The 26,802-nt window shown below is 42.4% G+C and overlaps 1 long non-coding RNA gene across 1 annotated transcript; it reads right to left on the bottom strand.

Moving 5' to 3' along the window:
• Positions 1-1,252: 1,252 nt before the first annotated feature.
• LOC142885877 (uncharacterized) lies at positions 1,253-24,881 on the bottom strand. Its single transcript, XR_012926346.1, has 4 exons — positions 24,754-24,881; positions 23,459-23,580; positions 2,382-2,409; positions 1,253-1,855 (listed from the first exon to the last, which is right to left on the bottom strand). It is a non-coding gene; the product is annotated as an uncharacterized LOC142885877 (long non-coding RNA).
• Between the last annotated feature and the right edge of the window lie 1,921 nt (positions 24,882-26,802).

The raw sequence follows: 26,802 nt of genomic DNA, 5'->3' as shown, positions 1-26,802 counted from the left end.
CTCGACCAGGCGGTGGAAGAACGTGTTCACATACCAGTAGACTTCCTTTTTGTTGGAACCACATCAGGAAGTATAACTCCTGAAAGCCGTCATTAAAACCACAGAGGAACATGAAGAAGAAACGCAGGAAGTGACTGCCTGCCTGCCAAGCTGCAGTGAAGGAAATTAGCTTGGCTGCTGTTCATTAAATGGATTTGATGACATATATAGAAACACACACACACACACACACACAAAATAAAACTGCCCTGAAGGCTTTTCAAAGTGGATTTTGTTTCACTCCCGACTGGATTTGGCAAGATGTCAACACCGGCACACATTGAAGCTTGCCACAGATGGGTGACAATGTAGCCGTGTGGCTAGCCAGTTAAACTGCCGGTAGAAATATCATGTCTGCTTCCAGTGTAGCTGACACTACATTTGTCACTTTATAAGTTTGTTTTCAATGAGACTCTCCCTGTCAAATCTCTTCATTGGGCTCTTTCCTAAATTGGTACATCAATTAAATCCATCAAATTTACAGTTAAATAAAAACTGAAAAAAAGGATCTCTGACATGTAAGATCAAACTTGCAAGTACAAAATTTGGTGTGTGTGTGTGTGTGTGAGAGAGAGAGAGCGAGAGAGAGAGAGGGAGAGAGAGAGAGAGAGAGAGAGAGAGAGAGAGAGTGTGAGTGTGTGATTGTATTTATTATTTTCATATGACATAGGATAGATGGGCCCTTCTTGTTTTTACGATGTGAAACCCTAAAACACTTTTTGGAAAATGTTTAAAAGTGCTATAGGATTACACTTTGATTTTATTTGATTTGAAAATTCTGTTCCCGACCTTTGACATCATTAACAGTGGCTGAACAGCCAAAGCCACATATTCGCAGCTTAATGAATATTTCATATAGAAATTTGGGGTAATTAATGGAAGTTTTGTTCGTGTTTCTGAATGTGTGTGTGAGGGGGCACGCGCACCATTATTCCATCGTGAGCCTTCATTCGCACATTAGTGGGGTTGTTGAAAGTCACCTGAGGATTTGGTTTTTCTCCTGATGAAAGGAGGATTTGTCTTGGGCTTGACCTCCGTGAGCAGTGCTTTGTGCACAAAGTTTTTTTTTGTGTGTGTGTGTGTGTGTGTGCGTATGCACGTGTGTGTGTGTGTGTGCGCGCGCGAGTGTGTTTGTCCAATGGTGCTACTGCATATCACCCATTCTGCTCCGGATACACACGCATTGACCTGTGTGTCTTCTTGGGAAAAATTCTAATCTTGAATAAACTCTGTGGCCATTGAATGGATTTAATAACAGGCAATTTATGGATTAGCCAAAAGACTAAAGAGAGGAAATCAGCAATTGGCCCTCTTTTCAGTGGTGCCGTTCAATACTTCTAACATCTGAAAGGTAAATTATATCCGAGTTGTTATTTTGTATGATCGTAAAATCAATGTACATTTAGTGAAATGTTGTCCCGTTGGTCCCTTGTCTAAAATAAATTAATTAATTACCGATCGACAAGGGTACATTTTAGGGCATATTTATTTATAATGAGCCTCAAAACAAAACAAGAGAAAAAATAAAAATTGAATATCTCCCATAAAATTTCTAAAAACTTCTTGTGTCCTCAAAGCGAGGCTTGCTGACCCGCACAGGGCGTCTCTGTCCACTGAAAGGTGTCCGCATTCTTGCAAAGGTCTCACCCTCTGCAGATCAAAGGCGGCCGGCACACTATTTATGCGTCGCTGAAAGGTGAGCTATTCAGCCGAGGCCTGGCAGTGAAAGCCGTTTGCTTCTCCCTGATTGTCAACTTATGACTTCCTCTTGATTGAGCCCAGACACATTCTGGCCCCTTCCGCGCTCGGCTTTGTTCTGCAGAAAAAGATCTTCTATGAAAGTGAGAGGGCAAGTGCCCTCACATGACTGGGCCTCTTTTTTTTTTATTCTAGACTTTTCAATACGACCTGCAAATATAATATTTTTTTTATTTTTATTTTAATCACATCCATGAACATATTAGCTTGAGCGTTTAGCCTGTTGTGGCCGAACTTGTCCCTTAAAAAAATAGTGACAGATAAATCATTTCTGAAAAAGGAACTTGAATAGTATGTATACATAGAATATACATTAATTGTATATATTATTATATGTATGTTTATAACAAAAAATAAAACTGTCTAAACGAAATCAACTTACTATGGTTGTTAACTTTTATATTTTTATGTAGTTTAAGTTGGTACTTGAAAGTATGAGTAATTTGTGCTTATTTGACTTTAATAGGCAGCAAGCCAATTAGATCTCCCACAGGAGATATAATTCAATTTCATAAAAGGTACAACGTAGTCGCAAGAAGAAACCTGAAACCACTGGTTCCATTAACCTCGTTTCCATTACTCACGGCATGTTTCCCAGATTGTGACGGACCTCTTCACACAAACAAACAGAAATAAATAAATAAATACATTAATAAAATAAATGAACACACAGTAGAGATAACACAGTGGTCAGCCCGAGGCTACTCTTTACTCTGTGGCTTGCGGCAACAACCTTGGTCCGCACACATCAGCAGCGCTCAGCATCAGAATGATGTGACGTCTGGAAGATTCAAAACAACATCAATTTCCGCCGGCCTCGGAAATGTGCTGAGCAGCCGAGACATGTTTACCGCGAGCGCAGCGGTTGTGTGAAACTGACTTTACACTTGTTTTGCTTTTTAGGAAAACACATAAAATAGAATTGCAATTTCACTGTTTTTAACTTTTCATTAGAATTACAAAAACATGGCAATTTTGGAAGATTGTTCATTGAGCCTAAAAGGTTTGTGCTTTTACTTGTTGGCTGAGTGCGGAACACAATGCGGCTGTTGGAGGGACAAAAAGCTGCTAACTGTCAGTCTGGCCCCTTAATGCAGAGCAAACATCCAGTTTATAATCCTCTGGAAAGGGAGGAAATATCAGCCGCGGCTACACGAGACTCATTAATCGTTATACACACAGAGAAACTTTGCCTAGTTTCTTCACAAATACACAGCAGAGTCAAAGCGACAAAACAAAAAACTAGTTTCCTCCAAAGTTCCCCCTCTGTGAGTGTTTCCTCATGTTTCCTAAAATTGAAAGGGTTTATCTCCCACAATGAAGAATTCTGGTGGAGCTTTTTCAGCCCGTTTTGTTGAAACCATAATTTCCAAGCAAAGTTCTACCATCCAGCTGCAAACATTTCCAAAGCCTGCTCTGACTTCTCGGGAATCGGAAAAGGTCGCCCCTCTATCCCCCCCACCCCCGTTTTGCATTTTTCAAAACAGGCCGGCTACTCCCAGAGAATCAGACAACCTGACACGGTGCACTCGCCAGATAATAAGTGTTCGCCTGCTCGCAGTTTTGTTTATCTCAGCAGGAACCGACAATAAAGCAGCATTAACGGATCTCGAACGCTTTTTAAAAAAAAAGAAGAAGAGGTTTCCGGCGGCCTTTTGAAGCGGATTTAAGGCGCAGGCTCACCGAGGACTCGTTTTATTCAAAGGTCATGGCGGATAAGTGAGGAGAAGGAGGCGCACCTCGTCACTCTTTGAAGGACTAAGTGTTCTGCACCGAAATAGACCACTGGGAGACTCGAATGACTCAAAAGGCCATATCAGCGAGCACTTGCGGTTGACGTTATTTATTTATTAATTTGAGGCCTGTCTACTGACACATCTGAGTGGTCTAATTGCTTGCGAATTGACACCGGTTACTGTCCATAATGGGAGCTGGGGAGTCTTTCCTGACCGCGGCTTCATTCAGTCGCCCCTCGCTGCAACTTAACTGCCCTTAAAATGTCTGATTGCAACATGGGAGCTGTGGGGCGAGACAGGATTATCAGTCTTTGTTGTGCGACTGTGTCTATTATCCTGACCTCTATTCACAGCGGGCCCCGAGGAGTGTCGCTTCCAGCCACACGGCAAACTATCCCGTCCCCGACAAACAACAAGTGAACCCGAGATCTCTCCCGCCCCCCCACTTGTCCCAAAGCACCAGACACTTACTGCTCCAGCGCTGGGCCGAGCGCTCCGCGGCAGGTAAGGCCGGCAAGTCCCTATTGATTTCATAAAGATGAATTGGTTGCGCCTCCTTTCAGAGATATTGCAGCGGACGCGATTGATTGTAGGGAGTTGACGGGCGATATTGTCACATCAGCGGCTAGTTTTTTTTTATTTATTTATTTTTTTCCCCGGCAAGTTGGACTCTTAACTAGTGAGCGGTTTCAGTTGAGGAGTTGAAAGCTTTGGAGGTGCAGCTGTGGGTTTCTGCTGCGTACCACCGGATACTGTTGATGATGTGGACGGGGAGATGTGTGTTGCTGCATGTATGGGATTGAAGAGCAGATGTCAGTGATGCTGATTTGAAAGTAGAAGTTGGAAAACAGTCATTTTGGACACATTTGAAATGAATGTTTATTTTTTTTTAGGAAATCGCTTCAGCTAAAATGCAGGAGTTTGGAAACTGTGTGTGGCCGTGTTTTGTTTTAATCAAACCAGTCTAATGAAACAATCATATTTCCCCCCCCGAGTGTGCATCTTGTGCATATTTTGTTGTTTTAGTCCAACATTCTTGTGGAGGAGAATTTTCTTTCCAAGCAGACGTTCTTACACAAAGTATTTTCTGAAATTAACTTATTCTTTTTTTCAATATGGTCTAAAGCAATGGAGAAGCAGTCTAACATATCTGTAAATGCCCTGTTTTGAATCTATACTGATGATAAAAGAGTAAAAAAAAAAAGAAGAACCCAATAGACTCCAAGAGCTAAGTTGCGATCTTTATTAGTATTTGATGAAATAATTATTTTTGCTGGGTCTAATTTTGATGTGACGTTTCATTTTATGGATGTAAATCGCAGGGGGGGAAAAAGGCTCCAAATCTTTCTTTCCTCTTTGTGCTGCTGACATCTGGTAAGAATAGCACAACAATGCCAGAGGACACAAGCAAAAATCCCTGCCTAGCTGCTCTCAGAGGGTGTTTTTCCTTTCTTTCTACAATATATATATATATACATATATATATATATATGTCATGTGTGGATTGAGGTCTGGTACAGTGGCAGAGTGCCGACAACTGATCCAGCGCCACAAATACTTTCGCATTAACACCCAGCTGATTAATTCATGCTGTTTATTTCCGTGCTGTTTGACATACGGCCTATATTTAACACTGTGTAATCATAACGATGTTAAGGCGGCCAGAAATTTCGAGGGCTTCTGCAGCGCATCCTCAGTATTAAATCTGACCTAAAACCTAAATAGCCACATGATGAATGAAGGATAAAGAGGGAATACAGATTTTTGCCTTCTCTCGCTTCAAGTCTGTGGAATTGGAACATCTCTGCCGTCCGAGCGGCTTAAAAGCAGGAAAGGGCAGCGAAGTTAACATCATCATTCATTGACACTGCCTGGTTTCGTTGAGCCTATTCTTTCAGAAAAACCCAGCAGGCGTATTCCTCATGTGTGGAGAACTCTCGGGGCGCTGGGAGTGTGTGGATTCGGTTTATTTATGTGTGCCCCGATTCACTGCAAATTGCCTAATGGTTCGAAACTCACTCCTGACAGCACCATTAGAGACCTTCGCCGAGATAATTTCCAACAAGGGCCATTAAAGATGTTTTGTACTTGACGCAGCTTTTGGAGGGGGCTTGCCGGAGAGTGTTGAAATGGGGGTCACCCTATGGATGTGCTCCACCGAGCAAAAGTGAGGAATAAAAGAAAACACGCGCCAGAACAGAATACCAATTACGGAAGCACAGCTTTCGGAAAGTGGAAGGAGAGAAAAATTCAAAAGCACCGTATGCTGCTTTCAAAAAAAGTTGGGGATTCAGGGCTTTCAACTGGGATTTCAGACTCTGACTAAAATGCACTTAAACCTTCACCACAGGTGAACTTAATTGGACCTTCTCAAAATTGTTGTAAGCGCACGTCCAACTGTCCAGTGCGTCAGTGCTTATTGAGTCACGTGCTTTTCTCTCGCAAGGTGATTAACCACAATAATCACAAACACAAGCGTCCGCCTAACGAATCAACCCCTGAATGCGTCGTAATGCTCTTTATCCTACAGCTCACATTTTGACATCATGGGTCTAAGGCGACGCCTTAAAAAAAAAAAAAAAAAAGGTCACATGACATTCCTGTCCATAGTTGCATGGTGAAATATCGCTGTCGTAAAGAGTTGTTCACATTTTCTATAAATTTCTCCGCAAATTCCAAGATCCCTGACTTTTTTGAGAAGTGCGTCGTATTTGAAATTTAAGTGAAGCCAACTGAACAAATCGGGGCTTCATCAGCAGCTTTCATCGTCCTCGCACAGCATTTAGCAAGACTTTTTTTTTGTAGGGAAGAAGGCAGTAATAACCCGACGTCCTTTGAGGATGTAACCCTTTAAATTGACTTTCTCGGTGGACTGTTTCCACTTTGGCGGAGCTATCTTGAAGTTGCGCCACTGACGAACGGAGAGGCTCTGTTGTCCTCCCTCAGCCCGCGACATCAGATGGGGGATGATTGCAAGCCCCGAAATCAATGAAGCCACAAAACCTCCCCGATAACGCTGCCTCTCGGACTGCAGCTCGCCCGGTGCAATTTGAACACAGCCCATCCCTAATTTCAGAATGAATCGATCACCGCTTCATTGATTGAATGACCGATGCTCTCATATACATTAAAAGTGAGTTATCAGTTTTTCATGTTCTCTGTGTCTGGAGGAAGCACTCAGGAACATGATGACACTTTTGTTCTTTGGATTTGTGAGATCATGCCCCCCTGGAGGAACATCCACTGATCTCTAAGTGGACCGATTTGACACTATTAAAGTCTCTCAAGCCTCCCGATCAATCATCGCTTTTCCACTGCATTATTCCCCAAACAATAAAAAGACAATATCAGATTAATACACGCCGTGCTCCCGCCCCGGGAATTCATCCTTGCGGGGCGGCCGACGTTGTCTCCTTGTCTGAAGCTGCCGAGCATTAAGGAGGATTTGGTTGACGGAGCACCGTGATCCGGAGATGTCTCCACGTTTGAGGAAAGCTGAGTTATCTAAAGCCCCCAGTCGGTGTCACGCAGCCCTCCACAGCTCGCTCCTGGAGCCAGTGTCAGAGATTAGTGGTGCATCCACCCTCTGTGACCTCTGGGGGACACGCTGCGTTGCCATCTTGCGACGTGTCAGACAATGCAAGGGCAGCGCTGCCATTTCAATGCCATGCTCAGGCACCGGACGGCCCTTTTGTGGAAGGCTTCCCCAAATGGCTTTTGCATACATCTCGGTCCAAAGTGCACCCCCCACCCCCACCCACCAGCACTTGCAGCGCTGCTGCAGAGGCATCACACCAAGGATCTGCTGAGATTATGTTATTACCGCCACAATTACAGGATGATCTCATAACGACCATTTGTGAGTCATCGTTAGCTGGAAATATCAGGACCACTTTTCTTCACTCTATTGTGTTACTTTCTGCGCAGCCTCGCTTGTAGAAAAAATTGGTTTCAAGGTCACTTATTTGGTTACAGTTTGACTGCAATATCAAACACCCCCTCATTTTTACATGCAGATCCTCTTTAATGGCGCTGGCCGCGGCTGTTGTCTTCTGCACTTCCGAGCATAATTCATTATCTGATAAAGGTCCACAGTGTGCTGATTAATTGGCAGCCCTTCAAACGTGATTTATCAGTCATTATTAGATATTGAGAATTTGCTTTCTGGCATCTCCCCTCATATTGATTGACAAGCCAAGGGTTGGAAAGCGACGAAACCAATAGAAGCGGTGTCAAAATGTCAAACGGACCATCTCAGAGAACATCAACTCAATGTCTGTATTGAATCGCTTCAAGGCCTCAGTATTCCCTGGCACAAACCGCAGAACTCAATAAAACCGGGGGAGCCGGCGCGAAAAACCTCAGTCAGATATCTGACATTCCCATTTCTGAGGATGTCAGGCTGTCTCATGAAACCCCTCCTACCCACCCCACCCCACCCCACCCCCCGCACCCCACCCTGTCCTGTGATGTATAAATCGCTCCTCCAAGGAAAAGCGAAGAGTAACTCAAAACACCATGATTTCAACCACCGTGTTAGATGGGAGGCGTTTCTTTTTCCTTTTTTTTTTTCCACCACATCGTGCTGACAAGGCGTCAAAGTTGGTATTGACGTGGCTAAGGCATCGGCTCAGTGCAGCCCATTGTCTTTATAATAGTAAAACCCTCGAAAGCCAACACCGTTTCATTCATGAACGGCAGACAATGCGGGCGCAGTGGAATCTCAGCGCTTCTCTAAATGGCATCTTTAACCTGCGAAGGCGCCTCGTCGAACATCGCCAGTCAGACGGCTCTCTGTTTGTTTCTCCCAACCTGCGATTAAATTTCATTCTTGTACGTGAAGTAATGTAGTGCATATTATGATGTATTGCTCATGATCTGGCCAATACATTTATAGCCCACAGTAAAACTAATAAAAGCACCTCAGCTGGGACACACTGAGCCACGAGGTGGAAGCGCATCATAGAACAACAACAACAAGACCAGGGGATTCCATCATCTTCTTTGTTTCTGGGGCTTTTCCACATTTTAAAGTGTCCAACTACACAACGTTATTTGTAAAGTTACAAGCGTGCAGCGCATTCAACGTCAATTTGTGAACGTGAACAAAGAAAAGAGGATTAAAAAACTATTTAGTGGTTATTATTATTAATAATATTTACGATTAAATATTGAAAAATATCAGTTCTTAAAAAAATCATTTGTTTCGCTCAACTGACATGACAAAAAAGAAAACAACAACTAAGAGGTTGCTTTAAAAAATAAAGAAAAATGGAACTGACAGCAATCAGTGGATTGCCTTTGGTGTCCAAACTACAGTGTGTAAAATTTACAGGGGACCACTGGCATGATGTGGAACAGAGAAAATACATGTACATGAATTTATCAGTCATAACCCAACTAAAAAGAACAAAAACCCCTGCCGTTTAATTTTCTAATGGTTAGCATTCACATTTACCTAAAGAGGGGATCTTCTTGTGAGTTGTGCCACTGAGGTTTTGGGATTTTTGGCCTGTTCTCGAGTCACTTCCTTCCTTCCGGCGAATCTTGAACTTCAGGTTAGCGAGAGCCGAGGCTGACCAGATGCCCAATCTCCTGCACGGCCATGTGAGTGGCGTGTGGAACGCTGAGGTAATCATCTGGCAGGAAGGAAGAAGCCTTAGCCACGAGGCCGCACCTTAGTGTGCTGCCAAGGTGATTAAATTCACCTGACTAATAGCGCGAGACGCGGCCCTTCAGGTCATCAATTATTTTAAATTACTCATTTTGACAGCCGCAATTACACCGGGGCCTTTAAATTATGTAATATACAGGGCCACGGGACAAGGGGGACTTTGTCCACACTGTTCCTCGGCTACAAAAATGTGTACGTTTTACACGGCGTGCCAGGGGATAAACAGTTAGCACATGAGAGCTATTTAGCTTTTCTGGAAAAGTGAATCTCATTAGGGGCTTCATGAACCTGACAAGTGGCTCGTTGGACCTTGCACTATTTAGCAGGAACATGTAAATAAATAAAAAGTGGATTCAAACGAAAACCAATTAAACAATCGCAGTAGACATACATTAAGCGGGGACCGTTTGCGGGAAACTAATTTTACGCCCCACAAACGGGAACCCCGCAGACGCACTTGTGAAGTCAAGCACTTGATTAAAAACAATCCATTATTTGGCCTGCGTTACTTTTGAGAAGCGCTTCCCTCGGCGGCGAGGAACTCCCCGCAGCACCCCTGTCCTGCAAACCGTCTTCCAAAGCAGATTCATGCAACCGTAGGCCGACGGCGGTGGGCCGTGGTGGGGCGGGGCGGCGTGACGTGACGTCACACAGGAGGGTGTGAAGTTGAATGTGACACCGGGGTGAAAACAACGTGTCACTCCCGCGACTGTAGCGACAGGCCGGTGTCGACAGCAGGGGCTAAAAGTAAAACAGAAGTTGCTTTTCATTATGTCCGCGCTCTTGCTTGACTGGCCCAGAGGCTGGGCTGGGGGTGGGGGCGGGGGAGGCAGTGAGGGGGTGATGGGTCACGTTCATTGTGGAGGTGTCAGCAGGTTCGCACAGCCCCGGCCCCCGACTGGCGTAATAAGCATGTAATTCAGGTTGTCAGGCTCTCTCCACGTTGCAGTGTGGAGAAGAAGCTGTCTATCAAGCGGAGCAGCCTACCTTTTCTCTCTCTCTCTCTCCGCCAGCTCCTTTTTGTAAGCCGTGCGAGGCGCCCAGACACTCGCATTCCAGTTTCATGCATGGCACTTTCATTACGCTGCGATTTTAAGAGCACTTTGAGGGGTGTTTAAGTAGTGTTTAAAAGGAAACCATTCTTTATTGCTCCTGACCGGGTGGAACAGGCGGTCAGGACCTGAGTCGTACTACCAATGATATGGCTTCGCCTCAATAAGGGCTTTTACAATATGCCTGCCAGTCAGGAGTTAATGAGGAGTATTGGTCAGAATGGCATTAGCTGCTCCGAGTTCATCTCCAAGAGCCCAGCCACATAATGCGCTACCTGGACCCAAGCCGGGATGTTTTTTGTTTTTTTTCTTTTTCATTTTTTTCTCTCGTCCCCTACAGATAGGACGCTCGCTGTGTGCAGCGCAGAGATAAAGTGGCGGTACAGTCGCTGTGACCAAAATACTGATAATGGAATTGCTGACATTTGATGTGTTAGTTTAATCCGCACACTTTGGGACTCCCTTATTTATCAATTGTGGATTTATTCATCCTTGGCTGAGAGGGGTTTGGATTTGGTTTCCCGCAGGCGGACACGCTGCTGATTGATACGTTGTATATCTTAAACACGCTCCCCGCACAGAAAGTCTCTCTCCACAATAGAAAATATAACACTCTCAAGAACTTCCCGATAACAGTAATTTGGATTTGGATTGGATTTGCATTTGGAAAATGTTGTTAAGGCCAGATTTGCCACCGGTAAATATTTGTTTACCAACCTTTCTTTACCTCATTTTAGATTTTCAATTGGGTGAGAATTATCATTTTACCCATGTTCTACTCACCACTAAGTCAGTTCACATTTCGTTGCAGTTCTTTCAGGCATGTACTACATCTAGACTTTCACTGAGAAAGTTCACCTAATGCCAATGTAATGGAAGACTCCTGTGGGCCATGTACCGACTTCTGAAATACTAAAAAACTGAAGGAAAGCGCTGAACTGTGAGCTAACTGGACTCATGGATTTGGCTCCTGGCTATGATGTTGGCCAAAAACATGGCAGTCATGTCTCTGGCTCTTGTCAAAATGGTCATTCAGTTACTTGGACCATGGCACATCAGGAGTATGAACACATGTCAGGGTTACTTATTTATTTACGTTTTTTTGTTTGTTTTTTTGTTTTTTTTAACGATGCAGAACCTGGCCGTAACAAGCATCTTTACAGTAGAATGCTTTGCCCACCGAATGGTTCGCTAATCGGTTTGATTTACATTTTGGAGTTCCTATAAGAATGCTCCTCCTCAATAAAAAAGGAAATCAATCATTGAGTGCAAGTTGGCAATAAAAAAAAAATCTATGAACTGGGTATCACACGAAGTACTTAACACCATATTAAATGTCATTAGGATAAATTACACCCATATTGTTAGTTCATTTTTTCCTTCATATATATATTTTTTAATTATTAAAACTAAAAACCTCTAAGAAGTTGCTATAAAATGGCAAAAAAAAAAAAGAAATTCTCAAGAATGCCTAAAAATCTGCAGGTCCTTCCGTATTCCGAGCCCCATCCTTCCCCCTGGTTTCATGTAAATTCCTGTGCTATATTTTTGCATAATCCTTGTGGCAAAAACAACAACAAACCAAAACAATATCTAACAAACAAACCAAAACAAAAAAAGGAGACAAGCACAATCTCACTGGCAAAACAATAATAATAATAATAATTTAAAAAAAAAATCCAAATCATAACCCCCGAATGACCTTAAATCACAAGAATGTATAAAAAAATAATCAAATCTAAAAAAACAGTGATTCAAAAAAGTACGCTGATGAAGAGATATTACTGCATGTTATCATGCTATTATGGTCGTATGGTGATAAGAGTGGAATTTCTATCAGATTATGCTTTAAAAACACTTCAGTTAACAAACTACATTTTTTTTTTTAAAAAACAAACAAATAAATTGCTGCAGCAAGTCTTACTGCAGACATTTGGCTCAACATGAGGCAAATGAATTCCAAATGCTTTTTCTATCGTGCCAGATCAAGAGCTAGCTCACCAAGTGCTAATTAGATGTATTTCAGATACACGGTTCATATTTCACCATGGGAGCCAGCTTTGCAAAATCTTAGTAAACATAGCAACGTCATTTTTTTTTTTTTTTCAATGGAGACTGCCACCTCCAAAAAAAAAAAAAAAAAATCACCCCAAAAATCTACAAATTGCACAGCGCCACCAGAACCAAAGTCTTCACTGAGCGCTACACATACCAACAGAGAGAGAGAGAGAGAGAGAGAGAGAGAGAGAGAGAGGGAGGGAAAAAAAACACTAATGAATGAGTTGCATGTGAGCTGAGACATCAGAGGCTGCGAGGCTCATGGCCGCCGAGCCAGAGCGCCACTACGACTCCTCGGTCTTCCCTGAACCCACCACGTAGCCACCGCGTTTCAGATGCCTCTCCAAGTTCTGCCGCACGCCGTGATTAATTCGGCCGTAATGTATGTTAATGTATGTTAATCCGTGTCACTGATATGCTAATGATCACCTTACTCCCACAATCCAACTTGTCCGCGGTGGCAACACGCAGCCGATAGAGGAGGCGCCCTGATTCAATTCTGAGAAACACGGAGGGAAAAAAATATAAATTAAATAAATAATAATAATACTGTGCAGGAAGCATGCAGTTTTGTTTTTTTTTTCTTTTCTTTCCGGTGTGTTATACCTAAGAGGCTTTTCCTTAAAATTCTAATTTCTGACTGAAGATCATCAAATTTGTAGAAAGACAAACATCAAACGGAATCAAAATTCTTCTTCTTCTTTTTTTTTTTTTACTTTTATACAGTTCAGGAAAAAGTGAAAATGTGTCCATCTATTCTCAAGTGGGCCTACATCACACTATATAAGCTGAGCTCTGACAGTGCTACATTTAATATTTGAGTAGCTTTGAAAAAAAGTGCAAATTTAATAATTATAAAATAATTCATAATTGTAATTTTTTTCTTTTTTTCCTCCACCATTTTATTTTTAAAACAGTGCATCCCTGCCTCCCTGCAGCCAGATGATCTCAACATTAACAGTAGATGGCACCAAGTCCTCATGATGTAAAGGCTGCGACTGAATCCAACTACAATTTGTGAATCGGTGTTGCCATGAATAATTGGTTTACGTGGGAGGAAAGAAGAAAGAAATTACCCACTCAGTACATCGAAATACGCAGAATGGAAAAAAACATTACCGGCATTTTCTGTTTTAAGCGTTCACATCCAGAAATGAAGCCCCGCAATCGGCTCGCGGTTTAGCTCGGTGGGATTGTGGGAGAGAGATTTAAAAAAAAAGAAGAAGAAGAAGAAGTAGTCAGTAATCAGTTCAGTCTGATAGTGTTTGGGAGCAGCTGTGCTGATGTTGTTATTATGTAGGTTGACGCTTATTGGAAGTGAAAGAGGCTGCTTTGTTTGGTCGGGGGCTGACTGGAAGAGTCGGCGAGGTGTTCAAGACAACATGCAGATAGGATCTCGGTGAAATATGTTGCAGAAGCGTGCAGATGCAATGTCAGGGACGGAGTGAAGGCTTGTGTGTTTGAACCTTGACCCCCAGGGCTTTTTTCCTCCACCGTGTTAAGGGGCCCGCGTGCCTCGACGCTGTGTGTATAATGCGGCGCGTGTTGAGACGGGCGAGAGAGGAGAAGCACTACGTATGGCCGGAAAACATTTGTTTAATGTACTTATCATATGTTGCCGTCTCACCTCCGAGTTCATGGTCAACTCGTGGACAAGGACGCGTGCGTCCATATAAAGATGACTTTGGAATTAATTATCGGTGCCCAACAATCAAAATGAATCTTTGATGATCCCATTCCACTCTGTTTGTCTTACTTTGTGACAATCAAGCCATTGGAAAACAGCCATCAATTATTCACACCAGCCCAACAGGCTCATCAAAATTTAGCAGAACAGGCAAATTGCAGGACACCTGGTAATACGCGACAAAAGGATGTTCGACATTTTGGTTGCAATAATTAAGTTTTTGAGGGGAATGAGATTTAATGAGGACAGGAAACAAGTTGTTTGACAATAATGTTGGATCGGGGCGGCGACAGGCTGCTAGCAAATTACACTGCGCGGGTGTTCAAGGTGAAGGGGGACTCGGCCTGCTTATAACTTCCAGGCAAACAGTAGAAATTGTTGTTGATTGAACAAATAAAATACATTCTGGGGCCCTGTGCATATCGGTTTGTTTTAGTGTTATTTGAATTTTTCTTCTTAAAATTTTCATCTTTACATCCTTGAATACATTATTATCATGACTAGTATAGCTAATAATGACAACAAAAATAGAAATTATCCAAATGTGACAATATACATATACATACTTTTATAATCAAGTGGCTTAAATGAATGATGTGGGCTATTTGCAAGAGCATTTAACTACATCTTGTGACTAAAGACACAAGATTGAAAATTGCGCCTGAACTTCAGCAGCCTGAGCTACTGATGGCTGTCCTTTCCCTGTGCTTTTATTTTGGAAAAACTGCACGCGATTGCAAAAAAACAGCCCGTACAAACAAAGAGAAAACAATTTCACACGCAATTGTACTCCAAAAAAAAACCACACTCTGTCCATTTGCTCAGCCGCTGCTGTAAAAGATAACGACACGTTGAAACGAAATGAGCCCACTCGTACACGCATCTAATCTGCCACTGCAGCCCTTCTCCAACGCCACATTAATCACGACCGGATCCAGTGGCTTCCTTTAGTGGCACCGCCTCAGGATAGGTGAGCTGCGGCACACACTTCAGCCGGATCTGAGTCACACCCACCGTAATACAATGATCGCTAATTGCTAATTATGAAATTCTCTGATGAGCTGAAGCGCAGTGGGCTCGTCCCATTATTGTTTATTCCTCATTATGGCCAGCTTTGTGCTAATGATTCCATTTTATGCACGGCACATACGACGGACAGTTTACCCTCTGTCATGTGCAATATGCGGCGCTACGGTGCGCTGCAGCAAGTCGCTGCGCGTGCGGGTCAAGGCGGCACACGAACAAAGCTCTCAATGGACTGTTTTCAAAAAGGTACCATTTCATAGTGTTAATTGAATTTAAACGATTGTTTGCTTAGGGGGCCATAAAGTCCCTCAGCAACACGTCGCTGGAATGGAGCCATAACATCAAGCGAGAGTCTTTAAAACAGTCAAGGACGCATAACAACAAATCTCCGAGCAGCTCAAGTGAAAAAACTAATTGTTATTGTTTGTGGAAAAACTCGTCCGCGAAGCAATTTGGCACTGAATCAAGACGGGAGCTAAGCAAATAGTGCGGCGAATGTAATTTTACAGCTTAGCTGTGTTGCTGCCCGAATGGCCACCCTCCAGATACTCTCAAGACTGCGGCGCAGCAGGGACACTAATCACTCCAATAGTTTGGGCGACGTCAAAGTACTGCTCAGCTACCAGCACTGATCATACTGGCTGACCTGACTCAGTGTGTTAAACACTCAGCGCAGGAGTGTATGTCCGTGCTTTGGTAACTACAGTAGACCCCAGGTGTCTCAGGTAGAGTCGGACAAAGGGCCTTCACACTCTGAACGTTGGATGAACAAAACCTCAAGTAAATGTCTGGATATGAGACTTCCAATTGGCTGCGACAGAATTTTGTGAGACAATGTGCCAACGGGTCTTAGTACACATAAACACTCCTTGGTTTACACCCTCCCTTGTACACACCTGCCTGGGTAGACACATCCCACTGAGTACACACCCCAACCCTTAAGAATACACACCCTCCTGGGTACACCGAAGGAGGGTATACCCAGGAGAACTTTACACACCCGACTGGGTATATAACCTCCTGGGTACAAACCCTACTGGGTACACACCGTCAGAGTACACACCCTACTGGATAAATAACCTCCTGGGTACACACCTTCATAGTCCACATCCTCGTGGTTACGCACCCTACCAGGTATATAACCTCCCGGGTACACACCTTCAGAGTACACACCCTACTCAGTCCACAAAATCCTGGGTACTCGTCCTTAAAATAAGGGACAGAAATCTCTGTAAAATTGCAGAAACAATCTGACAGCTGGACCCAGACATTTCTTTTTAGGATGTTGAGGGTGCTAGGATGTGAGCTAACTAGCCCAACTTACTGGCAATTCTTGGTCATATGGTGTTTTGATATTCTAACTTTCTTGGGATTGGAATAAACAGCTTGTTGGCGTTGTTGATGTGGTAGAAGGATGCAGAAGGATGCAGAAAACATTGTGATTGGTTCCAGAGAAATCAGACAAAAATAATATGGCAACTCAATTTGCAGTTTGTATTTTGTTCCAGGCATTTATTTTAATATTTAATCATTCTCTGACCTCTGAGAAATATGCAAGCCATGAGTTTAATAAAGGGGGGAAAAAGGAAAAGTAGCATTTGTTTATTAAACATAATATTCAGTGTCAATTGATATTTTTTAAATGTTTGCCTTGTCGCTGTTTTCCTTTTATTCAATTGTGCATAAAGACTGCATATTTATTTAGCTTTCCATCATCCTCTACATTATTAATATTCTCTCACCATGTGTGTGTGTGTGTGTGTGTGTGTGTGTGTGTGGGTGCACATTCGTAAATCTTTTAATCAGAAAGTTTCTATTTCAGATTCTTTTTATCAGCATCACCTATTGTCCAACCTAAATCATTCTTTCAAATGTTGAGCTCTTTGGAAATATGTGTTACATTTTTTGAAACCTTCTCCATCTATATAGGGGATAATGGGGTCAACTTCTTAATTGTGTGCTATTTATACATATTTGACAATATGCTGCATGTTCTGTATCTTTCTACTCTGGTTTATTTTTGCCCCGCTGTTTGAGCCTCTTCATCTTATTTCTATTATGGAAAATTGTATCAAATTATAATTTAGATAAAAATGGCAAATATCTATAGTTAAAGATCTCATATTTCAGATAAATTACATTCTGTAGGCATTGTTCTCTGCTGCCAGTGGCCCTCCTCCGAGTCAGTCCAGGGGAGGAGGTTAGCTGGTCTTCTTTTCTGCCTTTTGTGTTGAAGGACGGAAAATTTAGTTTATCAACCATTAAATTACATGTAGCTTTTTTCCCTTTTGCCCCAACCTTTTGAAGCCAAATAACAGATAGTATTTCTGTTTATTTATATAAAATCTTGAAATCTTAAAAGCTCTAAGCATGTGCTTATTGTTTAGCAAGTCATGAACTCCCTCCTCAGGAGGCTTCTCCTTCTTTTGACTGTTTTTTTTTTTTTGAAGGCATGCAACAGTATCTATAACACCCACTCTATCATACTAATTAACTGGACATTTTGTTACATCGGTTTCCAGGTCTGCCTGCACGCAGTAAAGCAGACGGTGAGTGTCGGAACCAGTGTCGTTAAACGCACAGACTTAGTTACGCTGAACCCTCGGCGGTGTCTCAAGTTTACTTTGTAACGACATCGTGCAGTTATGTAAGGACATTTGCAGCGCTGACGTTCGGAGGCAAGAGATTTCTCTTCAGGTTGAAGAGCCCCGGCTCATTTATTAAAGTAGGACACCCGTGCGCAGCCTGCCTCCCCGCTCTGCGGTGCTATTGTAGAGCGCAGGAAGCATGACGTGACAGGAATGGTAGTTGGTCGTCGGAGGGGAGAGGCGTCTCTCGGCTGTGACTGACACTCGCTGTTCAATTTGTATCCATGTGCCGGTGTTGTGCAGGCGAGCTTGAGGTTGTGGGTTAATAATTAAGAAACTGGGGGGGGGGGAAGGAAAATTTAGGGGACATAAAGCAATACAGCTGCTGAGAAGAAAAAGATGCTATGCTCAAGCAGTTCTTGCATTGGATTCAACCGTCAGCGGCAAGCAACCACGGTCTAGTGCGGCCATTGTCAGATTCCGGTGCAGCTCCCCGCCTGATTGGTTCGCAGAGGCTCGTGACATGAGCTATATCCAGCCAACGCCCACTGACATTAAACCAGTGAGAAGAGGGGAGAGGGACTCGTAAGGAGAAGTAAATCTCCATGTGAATGGAGGAAGGCTCCTCGGATCGTGGCGGAGTTCAGGTTTTCATTGTCCACCGTCGGCAGAAACTGGGTTTGTGGGCCAATCCAAACGTTGGGAAGAGCGGTTTTAAGCTCTTCACGGCCGGATCAAACGGTAACATATGTCAGTTCAAAATGGGAATGCGTTTGTATTTATTGGAAGGCGGAATTTCTGCCCCCACGCCCACTGCTGTCGAGGGGGCACGCGATGAGCTCTTGACCGGCGGAGGGACACCAGAGCCGTGCAGCGTAAATCCCTTCGAGCAACCGGTGGGATCATCTCGACCTTTCCACTGCTACCTGACCTGTTTTAATGCCTTCAGATGAGGAGGACGCCGAGCTAATTTAAATACTGGAGAGGGGATGTTTGTCTCACCCTCGGCTATTGAGCTCGGGGATTTAAATATAACTCCTCTGCAGCAGCGGGTGTTTGTTGTCAGGGAAATATCTCCACTGGCGCTAGTCACGCTCCGGTCGAAGGCTGCTTCAGCACACGCTCCCTGCTCGGATATGTAAATAGGAACGCTGCAGATGTATGATTTCACACATTCATGCCTATTGACAGTGTCTCAGCAAAAACACTGCACTTTGCCTTCATTTGTTTAGGAACAATATATTATATATGTTTTTGTTTTTTTTGTTTGTTTTTTTATTAATAATGGGTTATTTTGCAATTTCGCTTTGATAGCAACACTGCTGGGGTCTTTCATTCCAAGCAAATAATGTGCACAATCTCTTTTTTTTCTCAAACTGAGTAAAGTATTTTCACAAGGTTGCTAACATCAAATGACCCTTCTAATTCCCTTGTGGACGTTTGCTTTTCTCAATACAGTATACATGTCAGAACGTTGGTCTACCTCGTCAAAACATGCATCAAAAAAGAAGCTAGTAGATTTAACATATGCTTGAGAATTGCTTGTCAGCCAACCGCTGCTGCCGATGGATTTTGCTGGAATTTGTAAGAACGGCTCGACATCCTGGAACATTTACATAACTGTGGACAGCGGTACAGTTTCAACTCTTGCACGAGGAGCTGAGATTCCCCCTTTCTACTTTCCCGGAGGAGCGTGAAGCTGAAACCTCTGGGTAGTCTTGTCAAAAGTGTCCGTTTCCTGTGTTTGTCTGAACGTGTCACATCCAAAGATTTCTCTTTTCGGTGCGTCATTTATCTGCAGTGAAATTGCCTGGAGTCAGTCTGTCCAGATTCCTGTTACTAAAATGCAAAATATTCACTCCCAAATGGTCTGATTATGCCTGAGTTTGACCCAAACTTGCGAACATTTTTCTCAAATGGCATTTACAACAGCGCATGAAATACAGTATCTTAATTATCAGCCCGTCCATCACTCACTTTTATGCCGAGTGCTGCAGGGGAGGGAATGAAAAGGAAAAAAAAGAACTCGGCTGCTCCGCGATTTGGGGGACTTTCATCATCTTTGCGTCATCGGGGGTGTAATCTTTGTAACACTTATGCGACGGTCATAATTTGATTGACTTCCTGCCATCAGCTCAACTATTAGATTCCTAAACACCTCGGCTCCTCTATACTTCTTCATTCCTGACATTCCAATTATCTTCGAATCAATCATTAAAATCTATTAACATTTCATGTGTTTTTTTTATAGATTTTTTTTCTTGCACTTCCAGAGCCGAAACACTCCAAGATTTTTTAATTTTTTTCCCCCCGAGAAAATAAAATTTTTACGGCTCATTATATTTGATTCCGTGTCACTATAATATGTGGCATCCACGTTGACTTACAGACTTCCTCTTAACCGTGATTAAAGCTGTGCCCGGTGTTTTGTGATATACAGCTCTGATTAAAGTTTAAGATGTTTTCCTCCTTCCGACTTGAGGGATTTTAAGCTGAAAAATACATTTTATGAACTTTCCTGCAGGCCGATTGAGCAACTTTATTACATTCTAGGGCTCACCAATAGGTGTTTTCGAAGCACTCTTTTTGTGTGATTCAGCAGGAAATCGTAAAAGTGATGGCGCCGTCGGACGGAGTTACCATTATGAGCTGAGTGCAACTCTGTTTGACTTTTAAGGGGCAAAAACCTGCCCTAGCTGATGTTTCCTGCCAGCGAAAGGGACACCATATTTTTTTAATAATAATAATACTTATTATTATAACGCTTATTATGGAAGCATATTTGTCACAATCCCTTGTACCAAAAACTTCTTCTGAAATCATTGTTCAATACTTAAAGATTAAGTTGAATTTCACCATCTTCCTCTCCAGAGACTCGCAGGAACAACAATGTTATTGAATGTCAGATAAAAAAAAATAAATAAAAAAATCCACTCTTTAAACCTATGAAGCTGTCACTCTTTGGGTTACCGTTCAGAAAAAAAAAAAAAAAAAAAAACCCAACGGTGAGATTCATTACAGCCAGGAAGTGGATCACAACTGCATAACCAGCTCACGTTGGCTTTTAAAGGCCTCCCACCTCCGCAACAACAGGAACCTGAAATTGTACACCCTGTCCATTAGGGGCATGACTTCGCATGGACGACACCTCGGCTAAATGAACTTGATGGGATTGTATTTGTCAGCAGAGGATCAGTGTCGGTGGGGCTAGACTCAGGTCAAATATCCCCCCCGCTGCAAAGTTTATATTTCGTCGTTAGGAAATAAATGAGTGAATGACGGGCTGGACGTTAATTGTAAGCTTCGGTGCACTGGGACTCGGAACAAAGACAGGAAAAGAGAAAAACAAAATGAAGTGAGCTTGAAAATACCAAGTATCATTGTTCGTGGTTCATTATTAAACTTTTTAAATAAGTAATAATATATAAATAATATTCTAAAAAAAACTAACTTTAGAAGCTCTCATATTGTAGCCATTTTTAGAGTTTTATTTTTTATTTTTTTATTCTGGATTTTGTGGAAAAACTTCCACTGATCCCTGATACAAACAGGTTAAAAATAACTTCAGTTAAGAAAATAAAAATAAAAACAAATTACGGAAAGGTGCCATTCTATTTCTAATTCATTGGATGCTATGAGGGTCCTTTCAAGTAAAATGAAAATGCATTGAAAAAGCATGAACACTTAAGTCAGCGTTTTGCTGCATATTTGAGTCAAGCCAAGGCTTTGGAGCGACACATGCTGCCATCCAGAGGAAGTCTGTATTTTTATTCATCCTCGTACTGCAGCAGGGCCATGAAGTCACACAAAGTATTTATTTGTAGGGCCACCTTTACTAACTAAGCAATATCTGCCCTGTCACTTGGGATATTGTGCATAGTTAGTGTGCTGCTATTTACACCATTTGTGTTTGAGCCGACGCTGTTGCAGTGAGTGGAACTAGCTCTGATCAGATCAGGCACAGCTTTAAGAACCTCACTGATTAACCGCTACTGTTACTTCTCCTGTTTAGAATCGAGTTTTCAAGCAATTTGAATTTCTTTTCTTTTTAAAATATTTAAAGGTCCGTCGTGTAGAACTATTTTTGCACAATCTAGCAGTGAGACGACACACTGCGCTGAATGTTCATGTTGAGCAGTTTTCTGTGTCCAACTTGATCTCACATCTTTCTTTGACCAACTATCACGCTGGAATCAATGAGCCCTCAGCAGAAGGACACATCGGGCTACGGTAGATGAGTGAAAACTCAACTTTTTTTTTATTTTTAGGCACTTAATTTTTTCCCCATGGTTTAAATACAGACATTAAATGTCTCACATTGGGATTTTAAAAATATTAGTTCTGCAGTATGGTCGTTTCAGACTGCATCGCATTTTTCAAATATGTTGAAAAAGAGAGTACGATTGCTGGTCCCTCTGCACTGAATCTTGGTGGGAAAAAAAAAAAAATGTAAGAACTGATTCCGCAGTGCAACGTGACACAGGACAACAGCACGATTAAACAGGTTTTTCCGGCACAACAGAGAGAAGAAAGAGTGAGCGGCCATCAAAGTCAGGCTTTAGAGGAACAACTGTTTCGTACGTCTGGAACAAACACCTCAGTCACAGAGTCTCATTTTCATTTCCGCAGGGAGGGTAGCGGGGGGGGGGGGGGGGGGGGGGGGGTCAGCTCTCCTGTCAGAGACGGCGAGACGTGATTTTGATTATGGCAGCTACGGTGAGCCACCCCGCCGAGAAGACGCATCCAGTCGATGACTGGGACGTTGCAAGTCGCTTAAATTACAAAACGATGCTGACGGGCCGAGCGGCGACACAACCCAACGAAACAAACGGAACGCGTCACTCAACCTTTTGTCTGAGGCAACTTGGCCTAACGAGCGCCCGCGCCGTGCGCAGAGTTTACAAAAACTTTTCATGTCACCGCTGGGCAAGGGCGCTTGTTCCAGGAAATAATGAAAGGCCATCGCGATGCTTTGTTTCCTCTGCTGCAATGCAACAGAGACCGCTCTCGATGCGACCGTGATGACACCCAATTAACATCAGAAAATACGGCCTTTGAGCCGGAGGTTACTGCTCCCGGTGGCGTTCTCACGACAATATTTTCACAGACAAATGTCTGTCGACGGAAATAAATACAGTCCCTCGCAGTGCTCAGGCAAATTCAATGGCTTTGTGCAAGACTCCAAACAGCAGTGGGCCTCGACGCGAGCCGACGCTCCCTCCCCCTCTGCGATACGACTGCGGCCTCTTAAGCTAGCAACACAACTTTAATAGCGAAGTTAGCTCACCGTTATTGCCAAAAAGAAAAAAAAAAAGTCACTGAAGACATGTTGATAGAGCCTCTTTCAAAACAGAATATCGAAACGTTATTCGCTGGGGGGAAATAAATAATAATAATGCGAGGGGGGGGGGGGGGAACATCTGAAGCCATATTGCACCGTGGATCGTAATTAGCGTCGACAACCAATCGTGTGCGCGCGTGTGTAATTAATGGCTTTGAGTGGAAATCGCGCCGATCAGGTCATTATGAGATGCGCTCATTTCAAAATAAAAGATCCCAGTGGGGACGGTAAATCGGCGCAACACTCACAAATATCTCAGCTGTGATTAAAGGATAAAATGATGAGCATTCCGACGGAAAGCTGAATTACGTCCGCTGTCGCAACACTTTACACCTTGTATGAATTAGCCCGGGCCTCACCTCCATGCCTGTAATTACCAGCCCCCATCTGAATGGGTTTAGCGGGCTAGCATGAAGGCGTCCCAGAGGGGCCCAGTGTGGGTCCTTTAAGCCGTGTATACTCCTGCAGTGGCATTTCAACAAAAAAAAAAATGTATTACCGCTTCGCAGCTCTGGTAAATGTCATGCCATTCTCTCCCGTGTGGGAGGAATCGCAGCCATGGCGGTGGTCAAAGAACCCCAAGCTCTCAAACCAACAGGAGGCCGGCCGTTTGGAGGAAGCCTGAAAAAAAAGAGAAAGGGAGAGAAGGAGAAATAGAATAGATGGTCACACAATGCATCTTGCTCAGGGAGGTAGGCAGACAGAAGGGGGCGAGACGACAATAAAATGTAATAGATGTAACAGGATTTGTCACATTTATGCTCAGATGAGACACAGTAATGATTGTTACGCATTGTCATAGAATACGAAATCTGCATTTGGCCCCCTTTTTTTTTATGAGGGATTGTGAAACCTTCCTTTTAGTAGCACTGTACATCAACTTTGTCAGCCAGATTATTACTTTTATATTCAGCCAATTTGTTTTTTCACCCTCAAGTAAATTCTCCAAATAAGGGAAAGGCAGACCCGAGGAAATGTATGAACTTTTTTTTTTTTTTTTAACTACTTTCTGCAAGGCGCAAATGAATGCGCGCAGTGCAAACAGCGGAGTCAAAATAACCTTTGATTTGCAGTAACTGCAAACTCCTAGTAGGGCTTAGACCAGGGAGCCAGTTGGTGTGTAACACTTTTTTAAAAAAATGGTGCTTTGACTGATCCTTTGTGCAACACATTAATTTTCATTCCTGTAGGAAGAGCAACAAACATAAGTATCAGCCCTCAGCATCTGTGCCCGTCGATATTACTCGTGCTGTCTTTCGTCTCGCTCTGCTATCAACTGAGGTATCTCAAAATACATTACAATTTAAACAGGTCAAAAACATTCAAATTACAGACATGTGATCATGTGCTGAACACCGTTTTTTAATCAAAATATTCCTATTCAATGCACTCTTTTGAAATCAAAGTATTTCTCAAGTTAGCTGTTTCCCCCTTTTTAACTTAACTTAGTACTGTTTTTAAACCATTGGTATTTATTATTCTTTGTTTTGACCAATATTTACCAGAAAATATGACAAACTCCACTCCTGAAACGTCTTTCACATCTACTCTTATTTAGAAACATCACAGAAATAAGCGGTAATATATGTTCAGTGCTCTTATTCTGAAGAACCAAACAGGAAATCGCATACTGTCCTCCGACTCTGCAAACAAGCTCGAGTCGCAATGCACGCGAGGTTTATTGGTGTTGGCCTTTGTGTCGTGTCACGTTCACAATCGTTACACATCACAATCACAGTTACACATAATATCGCTCCCATGTTGCTTTCCGGTTATGATTTTCGTGCATCTTACCTGCAGCAACAAACACAAGTATCAGGCCTCAGCATCGGTGCCTGACGATAGCGCTCGTGCGGTCTGACGTCTTGCTCTGCTACTGAGCGCTGTCAACTTATTGAGACCGTTTAAACACAGCGCCATCTGCTGACCAGGTGTTCCCACCATGTAAATGCAAATGTACTTTTCAGAAAACAAATGAAAACCAAAATTAAAATATCACAAAGGGATTTCTACATGCTTTAAAGTCTTTAGCTGTTTTATAATTCCTAAAAAAATTCCCATGGTACGTCTCCATAAACACCACGTGCCACAGGTGCACAATTCAGCCCTTATCTAATTGTTGTTGAAAAATTACTCAAAGTTACTCTCTCCAACAAATGAACTGATTAGTTTTCAGTGGTACATTGTGGAGTTTCAGTATTTTTATGCAGTGCAAAACAGCGTGTAATCTGCAGGGTTTGCCATATTTCCCCATTTCTATAGAATTTTCTATGAAATCTTTTTCTCATAAAATGGTGACTTAAATTTGTTTAAACGGATGCAAGATGCGAAAAACATCACGTTTCCTCTGGAGTTTAAATAGAGGTCTCGGTCATGTGTGAGTAAAATAATTCTTGTCCATAAAGGTCGAGGGCATCTTTAAAAAAAATATATATATATATATATATTTTCATACACTGACACCTTTACCTTTTACCATTACATCGCAGACCACTAGGGCTGCTGAACCCTGCTTGAGACACTTCTTTAAGAGACAGAAGCCCACTCATCTCTCTGGCCCAGTGTCCACTTGGCTTGTGCAGGAAGTGCTGACAAGACTGATGCTGCCACCATCCTATGGAGCTTTTACAATCAATAATTCTGCTTGACAGGACTGGTGCTGATGGATTTTTCTCCATTTTGAAACTTTTTTGGACTCCAGCTCCTCCACTCCGATTTTCTCTTTGTTTCAGCTGAATTCCCCACTGAAACTGTGGGTTTGTGTAAACTTTCAGCTTAGCTTTTTTTTTTTTTTTTTTTTTTTTTTCCCGAAAATTCTATGTTATTAGAATGGAATTTGCAGATAGTTTGGCTACAAAGCACGGCACTCTAAACTCCAATTAGGTTTGTCATGTTTAGGCTACAATCAGTTCAGATAAGCCCCCCCAGCCCAATCAGAAGCCACAAGGTTTGTTACAATAAAAAAAAATTCTAAGACCCCCCACAACTCTTTTGTTGCTGCAGTTTTATAAATGTACATTTTGAGTTGAATCCCAACTGGTCTGAAGAGTCTCAGGTTCAGTCCTGAATGCAGAAAAAATACAATAGTAAAAAAAACAAAAAACATTCTGAAGCAAATAATTGTTGTCACAAGATTTTAGTTTTCTGATACACAACCTGATTTTCAATGAAATTAGTTTGATTATTTCTCCAAAGTCAAATAACACTGCTCTGCAACCCCATCCAAAACATTTACATGACATCCCTATGATAAAATCTAGTTCCTTTTGATAAGGGTTCTCTTGGTTTGTCTGGTCGAACTAAAAGGGGCAGTATGTTCATCTAGAAGATACATATTGACATGGAATGACACTGAAGTATTTGGTGCCATTTCGCAGGTACCAATTACAAAATCAAAAATTCAAACCCAAGAAAACGTGAGAGTTGTAACACAGTGAATTCTATGCAATGTGACTGACTGACCTGACTGTGTGAGATACCATGCCCCCTTACTGATGAACCAAAATACTCATGAAAAAGAAAAAAAGGGGATGCTTTTCTTAATTAAAAAAAAAAAAGTCAATTTTGAGTTCTTCATACTTGTGGAAAAAAAAAGCGAATTCCGTTTTCTAATTTTCTATTTTTCATTTTTCTCGTAAGTTTACTCGTCTAGTCTTAGTCTGGGCTTATTCATTTTAAATACATCAACTGAAACTGAATCTGTTTAAATAAGCTTTATGCAAAAATAAGCTTTATGGAGACCTGTGGCTGCTGACTGGCTGCAGAGGTTTTCCAGATATGATCCTATTATCTTGTCTCGTTTGCTTGTGACTGGACATTGGAGCGTCACCCTGACTTCCATCA

The sequence above is a fragment of the Nelusetta ayraudi genome, unplaced genomic scaffold, assembly GCF_046127955.1.
Source record: "Nelusetta ayraudi isolate G7.1 ecotype Tasmania unplaced genomic scaffold, CSIRO-AGI_Nayr_v1 ptg000013l, whole genome shotgun sequence".
NCBI classification, from domain to species: Eukaryota; Metazoa; Chordata; class Actinopteri; order Tetraodontiformes; family Monacanthidae; genus Nelusetta; species Nelusetta ayraudi.
The sequence above is the reverse complement of the archived record's forward strand: the minus strand, read 5'-3'. Positions and strand labels throughout refer to the sequence as shown.